The sequence below is a fragment of the Lissotriton vulgaris genome, chromosome 1_1 (genome assembly GCF_964263255.1).
Source record: "Lissotriton vulgaris chromosome 1_1, aLisVul1.2, whole genome shotgun sequence".
NCBI classification, from domain to species: Eukaryota; Metazoa; Chordata; class Amphibia; order Caudata; family Salamandridae; genus Lissotriton; species Lissotriton vulgaris.
In genome coordinates, this window is record NC_141685.1 from 159,520,634 (window position 1) to 159,531,584 (window position 10,951).

A 10,951-nucleotide genomic window follows, 5' to 3' on the forward strand; every position below is an offset into this window, starting at 1 on the left:
AGGGCCTTTTCTGATGCCAGGCCCTGCCTTAAACTCCCAGAGGGCAGCCAACCCCCATGCACACGGTCATTATGTTAGAGGTTTGGCAGACAGGCCCTGCATCCAACCCCTCTCATACAAGTAGCCCCACCCCACACATGACCTTTTGCCATACACGTCATAAGATTGGCTGAAGGGTGGCATGTGACCAGGCCCTGCACCCAACCCCATGCAAGCAGCTAACCCCGCCCCATAACCGACCTTCTGGCACACGCAGGGAGCGGTTTGTCTCAATGTCCTGGGTGCACTCAGGTAGACTAACGATTTTGTTAAAGAGTCACACAATCGAAATATGTGGACCTATTGGCTTCATCAAGGGGTGAGCATATAAATCTACATAATGCATATATAGCATAATAGATATACAAATCATCCTTCTCCAAAAATCATTAATGTGTTTATTCAAATCTATATTTCAGAAATTCACACACTGCAATGTTTAATAATAGTGCTAATTAAAAAAATGTTTAATAAGGTTTTAATTAAAAAAAATCATGTCTGTGAGTCATAGTGTTTATTAACAAAGCAGTTTGTGGTCTGCAAAATATTAAAAGAAAGAACCAGAGATTTTTTTTTTAAATAAAACCAACATATCTCTGAATCTTTCTTTTAATATTGTTTCAGCTCACAAAATGGAATCAGAAAAACACAAGAGGGCCTTGCACTCCAGCTGAAGACCATAGAGCTCCAGGTAGGAGTGTTTTAAAAAAAATATGGTAAGTTCCCCGGGGGTCATGGATACAAAGACCTAGGAGACTTCATGTTTTTTTAGAAATGTTGCGGGAAAGCTGCTGCACTCAATGCAGCCCCCCAAAACGTTACTAACATGCTTTGTCGTCCCCCTCTGCCTTCTTGGAGCACCCAAGCTGCAAACATATATTCAAAAACACCTGCAGGGCATTATAGGGAACTCTTTCAAGGAGCAATAAATGATAAATGTGTGGCTTATGCCTCTCATTTGTTCTTTTTTAAATTATTTTTATTTATGGTGTTCTGTGCAGCTCCACTCCCGAGCCTTTATTGGCCCCGGGGACCCCACCCCCAGGGCTGTACTCATTTATTTAGGGAAGGGGCTCTTACCTCTGCGGGACCCTAACCCCCGGGAGGTTTTCTATTATAGCTTCTGAAAATTCACTAAACTACTTCCACATTCATTGCAATGGTATGGTTTTGCCCCAGTGTGTATTTGTTTGTCTTTGTAGGTCTGATATTTGACTAAAGCTCTTCACACATTCACTGAACTGAATGTTTCCCCCGGTCTATGTTTATTGATGTCTTTGTAGGCCTTATAAGTGACTCAAGTTCTTCACAAATTCAGTGCGATTGAATGGCTTTGCCTGTGTGTGTTCTTGGAGGAATCCTGAGATTTGAGGAATCACTAAAGCTACTTCAACATTCTTAGAAATTGTATTGTTTTTCCCCAGCCTGTGTTCACAGATGTGTTTGGAGGTTTGGAGGGTTGATAATTGACTAAAGCTCTTCACACATTCACTGCACTTGAATGGTGTTTCCCTAGTGGGTGTTCGCTGATGATGCGTAAATGCTGAAGAGTAACTGCAACTCCTTCCACATTCATGCGATTATGTAGTCATTTACTGTGTGTGTTCGCTGAAGACTCTGAAGGTCTGGTAATCGACTAAAGCTCTTCACACATTCATTGCAACTGATTGGCTATTCCCCTGTATGTGTTCACTGATTCTCATTTACGTGTGCTGATTTAATAAAGCTATTCACAGCAACTGAATGGATTTGCCCTGTGTGTGTTTACTGATGAATCCTTACTACTAAAGAGTCACTAAAACTACTGCCACATACACTGCAATAGCATGTTTTTTTCCACATTATGTGTTTGCAGATGTCTTTGTAGATGTGATAACCTACTAAAGCACTTAGCATATTCACTGCAAGGGTATGGTTTTTCCCCTGTGTGTGTTCGCTGATGTCTTATGAAAGATGATGAGTGGCTAAAGCTCTTCACACAATCACTGCACTTAAATGGCTTTTCCCCTGTGTGTGTTCGCTGATGTACTTGTAGCTGTGAAAACCAACTAAAGCTCTTCATGCATTCACTGCACTTGAATGGCTTGACGCCTGCGTGTGTTTGCTGATGAATCCTGAGATTTGAGGAATCACTGAAACTACTTCCACATTCACTGCAATCATAGAGTTTTTCGCCAGTGTGTGTTCATTGATGACTTCGTAGAATTGATAATCGACTAAAGCTCTTCACACATTCACTGCACTTGAATGGCTTTTCCCCTGAGTGAGTTCGCTGATGAATCCTTAATTTTAAAGAGACTATAAAAGCACTGCCACATTCACTGCAATGATATGGTTGTTCTCCTGTGTGCCTTCGCAGGTGTGTTTGGAGGCTTGATAAGTGACTAAAGCACTTTGCACATTCACTGCACTTGAATGCTTTCTCCCCAGTGTGTCTTCGCTGATGTGTTTGTAAGTTCGATAACTGACTGAAGCTCTTCACACATTCATTGCACTTGAAGGGTTTTTTCCCTGTGTGCGTTCGTTCATGAGTCCTTAATGCAGGGCAATGACTAGAGCTTCTTCCACATTCATTGCAATGGTATGGTTTTTCACCTGTGTGTGTTCGCTGATGAATCCTTAACGCTGAGCAACATCTAAAACAACTTCCACATTCATTGCAAACATATGGTTTTTCCCCTATGTGTGTACGCTGATGTATTTGTAGGTCTGGTAAATGACTAAAGCACTTTGCACATTCACTGCACTTGAATGGTTTTTCCCGTGTGTGTTCGCTGATGCTCTTTTAGGTGTGCTGACTGACTAAAGCACTTTGCACATTCACTGCACTTGAATGGTTTTTCCCCTCTGTGTGTTCACTGATGAATCCTTAATGATGAAGAGTCAATAAATGCCCTGTCACATTCATTGCAATGGTACGGCTTTTCACCTGTGTGTGTTCGCTGATGGCTTTGTAGGTTTGATAACTGCCTAAATCTCTTCTCACACTAACTGCACTTGAATGGCTTATAAGAAACAAAGTAATCAGCATAGTTACTAGTCCGTAGAATACAAAGGGTGAAAGCTAAAGCGAAGAAGGCTAAATAACAACTAATTCTCACCCTCCCTCGCTAGTATATTATGTTATATCTAAGAAGGTCTCTTTGGGTTTTAGCAGGGTGGCCCCATACCCCAGATCCTAGTGGTAAGGGAGCACATCATCTTCCACCAGCTCTCTGCATACAAAGCACCATCAAGTGTGTGCATTCTCTGTGTGTTGCAATATTAAATGCGCCTAAAGCCAGAATTTGGCCACAGCTGCATGTATGTTATGTCTCGAACGTGCGAAGATCAGACTTTACAACAACCACTGTGTTGAGATATCCTTGAAGGCCTCGGCACTCACTGTACAGACACAGCTCACCAAGCAAAGCTGATATCAGAGCAACAACATATTATTCTCGTGTGAAGCAAAACATTCTACTAGGCTCAAAGCTAAAGTAACAATTATGTGCCATGTGCAGAAGCAGCAGAAAGGTAAAATGGCGTTTAAACTCCTAATAAGCTCATGCTAACTTAGCACAGTGTGTAGGCAAAGCATATCTATATGACAGTACGAAAGAGCAGCCCCGTCCATGTGTGATTACCATTTGCTCTTCAAAGGCAGCTTCACCTTTGAAGCTCGCTTTTTGGGTGCACAACTACTCTGGCCATCCTTTCAGGAAGAAGCCACCTCTCTTCCCTCTACAGGTCCTTTGTTTGTTGAGTGGTTCTCACATATCCCCAGGAGGGCAGAAGGCTACCTAGAGGATGGCAGCTTTTGTGCAACGTGAACGGCTACTTGAAAACCTTTGGCAACAATTACATTAAATTCTGCTTGAAGAACAAGTCCGTATAATGCAATAATTTGTTTGATAACTTGAAGTAACGTATTTAGTAGTCCCATCCGGAAGGTAGCCCTGCTGGGTTGCTAGAGTTAGAGCTAGTAGCCCAATCGATCTACTAACCTTTCCACAGCAAAAACAAGAATGTGGAGCTTTACTGTCAGGACATTTGAAGTCAATAAAACAGAAGCCATTCTTTTTAGTATAATATATCCTACCTTCAGAAAAAGGAAGGTTTTAGGCTTTGCCATTGCATTGAATGGCAAACTCGGGTTAGCAAGTTAAAAATGCTCTGCCAGCCAGCAGTGGTGGACTGGGAATCATGCTTTACTTGGTGGTGGCACAATAACCTCTGCAGTCCACGGGAGCAGGTAAGTTACAGAGACTAAATACCCTTGGTACCACATACTAGGGGCATATGAGTAGGTTAACTTATGCCAATTGTGGGTAAACCTGCTAGACATACACACCTTCAGAGTAAGAAAACCAGCAGCATCAGTCCAAAGGTTTGGGGGTGTCCTTTAAACTGGATTTACAATGAAGAAGTATTCACAATGGACAGCACCTGCACTTCTTTCATTCACAGGGAACAGCACCTGCACTTCTTTCATTCACAGGGGAGAAACCGGCAGTTCTTTCATTCACAAGGGAGACACCGGCACTTCTTTTATTCAGAACTCTGGCCGAACTGGAGGAGAAGCAGAAGACACCAAATTGCTCTCCGGAGAGCTTTAAGTTGGTCACCATTGAGGAGGTCCTAAAAGGCTTAGCCTTGGGAAAATCAGGGTCTCCCAATGATTCATGCCCCCCAAAAATCATGGCTCTCCTAGCCAAGAGAAGTGCCCCAGCAATTTGTAACATCTTCAATTGCTCTATATCTACAGGTATAATTCCATCCCCCTGGAAAGAAGCAGTGGTCCGCCCTATTCTTAGAAAACCTACAGCAAACCCCGCAACCCTTAGCAATTATCTGCCTATTTCCCTTTTACTTCTCTTGGGGAAACTCCTGGAAAATATCATAAATCATCAACTTAGTTCCTATTTGGAACAGAATGAAATCCTGGATCATTCACAGTCCGGTTTTCGCTCAGGCTTTAGTACAGAAACTGGCGTTCTGGAGGTTACCGACTCATTAAGACAGACTATAGACTCAGGCGGTTCCGCGATACTGATGCTTTTAGATCTCTCCCCAGCTTTTGACACTATCTCTCATACTAAGCTAGCGGAGAGACTATCTGATTGCGGTATCAAAAGAACAGCCTTAAAATGGCTACAACACTTTTTGTCGGAGAGAACACAAATGGTTACCTTAGGTCCCTATTCCTCGGCCAAAATGCCCTTAGAGAAGGGGGTACCACAGGTTCCTGTCGGAGTCCTACCCTCATTAATATATACATGGCCCCTCCGGCTCAGATTGTGGAACAGCTGGGCTTTGAAATCATCTCATATGCGTATGATACTCAGCTTATGTTCACTATCGGGAAATGTCCAGAGTTAAAAAAAACACGCTTCGCCAATGGCATGAAGCTGATCTCAGACTGGATGACTGGGAATTACCTTCAATTGAATCCAGGGAAGACGGAGATCATGTTAATGGGAAAAGCTCCGGACATCTGGTCAGACGACTGGTGGCCAGACCAATTGGGCTCTGCTCCCCCCCCAAACTTTCCGTAAGGAACTTAGGAATAAAATTGACCGATTCCTGTCCATGAAAGACCTTATTGCGACCACGACCAGCACATGCTATTACGGTCTCTGACTCCTTTGGAAAATATTTCTGTTTATACCTACCTCATAATCGTAGGACTTTAGTTCATACAATGGTAACTAGTCATTTAGACTATGGCAATGCCCTGCTGGCAGAAGTGGGTATGCTGGCCAAATTACAGATTGCTCAGAACACAGCCGCAAGGATGATCTTAAATCGCCCGGCAGGCTCTTCGTCAACCCCGTTGCTTAGAGAACTGCACTGGCTCAATGTGAAAAAAAGATCTTTTTTCAAAATCTGCTGCCTAACTCACAAAGCTCTTAACGATAAAGGCTCCCGCTACTTGCAACTTAAACTGATTAAATACTGCCCCTGTAGGAGGCTTAGATCCAGTACACAGGTACTGTTACAAGTTCCTCGAATCTGACTCACCCGGACAGGAGGGAGAGCCTTTTCCTATCTGGCCCCCAGATATTGGAACCAGCTCTCACAGGCTCTACGAGCCACCTCGAGTTATGGCACTTTTAGGAAACATCTGAAAGCTTTGATATTCTAAGTAATGCCCTGGTCTGGCTCCACTCTAGCAGACGTCCAGTCTCTAGTCAGCGCCGAGATGGCCCAGGGTGATTTGAGTGCTTAATACTTAAGCTAACCGTGGCCTAAAAAGGGACAGCACCTGCACTTCTGTCATTCACAAGGGACAGCACCTGTACTTCTTTCATTCACAGGGGACCGCACCTGCACTTCTTTCATTCACAAGGGACAGCACCTGTATTTCTTCCATTCACAAGGGACAGCACCTACACTTTGTGACAGCACCTGTACTTCTTTCATTCACAGGGGACGACACCTGCAAATCTTTCATTCACAGGGGACAGAACCTGCACTTCTTTCATTCACAATGGAGACACCTGCACTTCTTTAATTCACAGGGACGGCACCTGCACTTTTTTCATTCACAAGGGACAGCACCTGCACTTCTTTCATTTACTGGGGACAGCACCTCCACTTTTGTCATTCACAGGGATCATCACCTGCACTTCTTTGTGACAGCACCTCCACTTCTTTCATAGCATCTACATTTTTTTCATTCACAAGGACCAGCGCCTGCACTTTTTTCATTCACAGGGGACAGCACCTGCACTTCCTTCATTCACATGGGAGACACCTGCACTTCTTTCAAGAGCAAATGTTGTGAAGGAAGTGACCCAACTAGGGCCACCTGGGTCACTCTCGACCTCCTCTAAACTTCAAAGAATGAAGAGTTAATGACACAGTAGAGAATAGAAGCAAACTTGTTTATTCACAAAGCACCCTGCACTGGAAATCAATCTGACCATCCTCCTATGATGGCTGACGCGGGACTGACTCTTACAGTCATAAAGTTACATTATGTATGTTGCGGAGCCCACAAAGAACCGCCTATTATGGAAAAACACTGGTAGCCATCATAATAAAATGGGGGTACAGAACATACGTTTCGATTCCACAGCCTGGCACAAGTTATCTACTGCCCAAGGTCGTCTATCTTATCCTCCCCACTAGACAGGTGGGAGAAGGCCTCTATGTAACAGAAAAGGCATGCATTAACAAGCAAGATTCAACCTTTGAGAAACAAAACTTACCAAGGACCATTTCTGGTAAAGGTTTCAAGTAAAATTTTGGATTATAATACAAAATGGTGTCTTCGAAAGCTAAAATGGTGGAACAGATGTCAACCTACCTAACGTAACATCTGTACTTATTAATTGCATATGCATACAGCAAGAATATATTACGAAGTAGCTACTTAAATGCTAACATAATATCAGGTAAAATACGAGTAATATGGGAGTAATACATTTCAACTCTAACAGACCCTCCTTTTAGCATTTATTAGCTAACACGGACATCTTTATTCTTGCTATCAGGTAAAGGTCGTTACAAATATAAAAAAAGGGACAATAGATGAATACAGGCGATAACATGTCAAGTACGAATATAAGTATATATGCATAGCAAACGAGTGGAAGAAAATGACGCTAAACATCAGTATTACGAGTAACATCAGGAACAGAACCTGCAAGAGAAGTAGTTGAACCAAAAACACCCTCATCTATTTGCATAATAGTATCCAGCTCCTTTTGAATCATTATAGTTGTATTAATATTATGAACTGAAATCCTTTTGGGAGAGAAATATGTAGCACAGTATGAACAGCATAAGGGAAGACACTGAATCAAGACACAGCAACAAATTAAAAGAACAATTAAATATATCACCTTTTCTAGAATCCAACCCCAACCACCAAATAAAGACCAACTCAAATTACCGCTCTCCAATCCTCGAACATTTTACAAAATGTCTAAAATATGCTGAGTGATATTCCTTTCCTTATTCGGGATACCGACCACACACTGCTCTCCTATTATTGCGCACCACCGCTCTTAGCTAGAATAAAATTGACCGCATATCTTGTTTGCTCAGAGTATATGTGTTGGACTTGGCCCTTCTGGCAGGTTCACCCCAAAACTTTTTGCTTTTAATTGTGACTTGTGTTAGTGATTTTTGGCTTCTGCACACTTTGCCACTGTGTCCCAGGGTAAAGTGCGTGCGTGTAGTGAGGTTGGCCTGCCCTCCCGTAGGAATGCATGGGGAATGTATGTGTCCATGTTAGTTCCTGATGTGTGGAGAGTGCAGGGTCGAGTTTGGTATGTACGGACTCGTGATATTAAATGCTGCGCGATGATGTGTGCAGCGTTATTGTGTCTAGTGTGGAAGTGCCACTTCTAGAAGTTAATTGCAAACACAACAGTGATGGACAGAATGTGGATCAATGTCACACATTCACCCCAGTCAAAAGATCTGGGCCCAGAACGGAATCAAGCATCCGAGGACCGGCCCGGTTTCTTTGGTCTTGGGTGAATGTGTGACATTGATCCACATTCTGTCCATCATTGTTGTGTTTGCAATTACCGCTCTAAGTGTACTGGGGATGCTCAGATGTGAGTCCCAGTCACTCCACACCACTTGAATCAAGCTAGCCGGGCTGACGAGAGGTGTTACCTCGAAACCGGGCCGGTCCTCGGATGCTTGTTTCCGTTCTGGGAAGGACATGGCTTTTGTAGTTCGGACTGGACTGTTCCCATGGGGCACAGGGTCAGCGCTGATTTGCATATCGCCATTGTCTAACCCAGGGTGGTGTGGAGTGGAAAAACGATGGATTTGGGCCCAGATCTTTGGACTGGGGTGAATGTGTGACATTGATCCACATTCTGTCCATCATTGTTGTGTTTGCAATTACCGCTCTAAGTGTACTGGGGATGCTCAGACGCGAGTCCCAGGCACTCCACACCACTGGAATCAAGCTAGCCGGGCTGACGAGAGGTGTTATCTCGAAACCGGTCCGGTCCTCGGATGCTTGTTTCCGTTCTGGGAAGGACATGGCTTTTGTAGTTCGGACTGGACTGTTCCCATGGGGCACAGGGTCAGCGCTGATTTGCATATCGCCATTGTCTAACCCAGGGTGGTGTGGAGTGGAAAAACAATGGATTTGGGCCCAGATCTTTGGACTGGGGTGAATGTGTGACATTGATCCACATTCTGTCCATCATTGTTGTGTTAGCAATTACCGCTCTAAGTGTACTGGGGATGCTCAGACGTGAGTCCCAGGCACTCCACACCACTGGAATCAAGCTAGCCAGGCTGACGAGAGGTGTTACCTCGAAACCGGGCCGGTCCTCGGATGCTTGTTTCAGTTCTGGGAAGGACATGGCTTTTGTAGTTCGGACTGGACTGTTCCCATGGGGCACAGGGTCAGCGCTGATTTGCATATCGCCATTGTCTAACCCAGGGTGGTGTGGAGTGGAAAAACGATGGATTTGGGCCCAGATCTTTGGACTGGGGTGAATGTGTGACATTGATCTACATTCTGTCCATCATTGTTGTGTTTGCAATTACCGCTCTAAGTGTACTGGGGATGCTCAGACGTGAGTCCCAGGCACTCCACACCACTGGAATCAAGCTAGCCGGGCTGACGAGAGGTGTTACCTCGAAACCGGGCCGGTCCTCGGATGCTTGTTTCCGGTCTGGGAAGGACATGGCTTTTGTAGTTCGGACTGGACTGTTCCCATGGGGCACAGGGTCAGCGCTGATTTGCATATCGCCATTGTCTAACCCAGGGTGGTGTGGAGTGGAAAAACGATGGATTTGGGCCCAGATCTTTGGACTGGGGTGAATGTGTGACATTGATCCACATTCTGTCCATCATTGTTGTGTTTGCAATTACCGCTCTAAGTGTACTGGGGATGCTCAGACGTGAGTCCCAGGCACTCCACACCACTGGAATCAAGCTAGCTGGGCTGACGAGAGGTGTTACCTCGAAACCGGGCCGGTCCTCGGATGCTTGTTTCCGTTCTGGGAAGGACATGGCTTTTGTAGTTCGGACTGGACTGTTCCCATGGGGCACAGGGTCAGCGCTGATTTGCATATCGCCATTGTCTAACCCAGGGTGGTGTGGCGTGGAAAAACAATGGATTTGGGCCCAGATCTTTGGACTGGGGTGAATGTGTGACATTGATCCACATTCTGTCCATCATTGTTGTGTTTGCAATTACCGCTCTAAGTGTACTGGGGATGCTCAGACGTGAGTCCCAGGCACTCCACACCACTGGAATCAAGCTAGCCGGGCTGACGAGAGGTGTTACCTCGAAACCGGGCCGGTCCTCGGATGCTTGTTTCCGTTCTGGGAAGGACATGGCTTTTGTAGTTCGGACTGGACTGTTCCCATGGGGCACAGGGTCAGCGCTGATTTGCATATCGCCATTGTCTAACCCAGGGTGGTGTGGAGTGGAAAAACGATGGATTTGGGCCCAGATCTTTGGACTGGGGTGAATGTGTGACATTGATCCACATTCTGTCCATCATTGTTGTGTTTGCAATTACCGCTCTAAGTGTACTGGGGATGCTCAGATGTGAGTCCCAGGCACTCCACACCACTGGAATCAAGCTAGCCGGGCTGACGAGAGGTGTTACCTCGAAACCGGGCCGGTCCTCGGATGCTTGTTTCCGTTCTGGGAAGGACATGGCTTTTGTAGTTCGGACTGGACTGTTCCCATGGGGCACAGGGTCAGCGCTGATTTGCATATCGCCATTGTCTAACCCAGGGTGCTGTGGAGTGGAAAAACAATGGATTTGGGCCCAGATCTTTGGACTGGGGTGAATGTGTGACATTGATCCACATTCTGCCCATCATTGTTGTGTTTGCAATTACCGCTCTAAGTGTACTGGGGATGCTCAGACGTGAGTCCCAGGCACTCCACACCACTGGAATCAAGCTAGCCGGGCTGACGAGAGGTGTTAC

The 10,951-nt window shown here is 45.1% G+C and overlaps 1 pseudogene; it reads right to left on the reverse strand.

Annotated features, from left to right (window-relative positions):
• LOC147737953 (uncharacterized) overlaps positions 1-4,153 on the reverse strand; it is a 39,890-nt pseudogene extending 35,737 nt beyond the window's left edge.
• Positions 4,154-10,951: the final 6,798 nt, after the last annotated feature.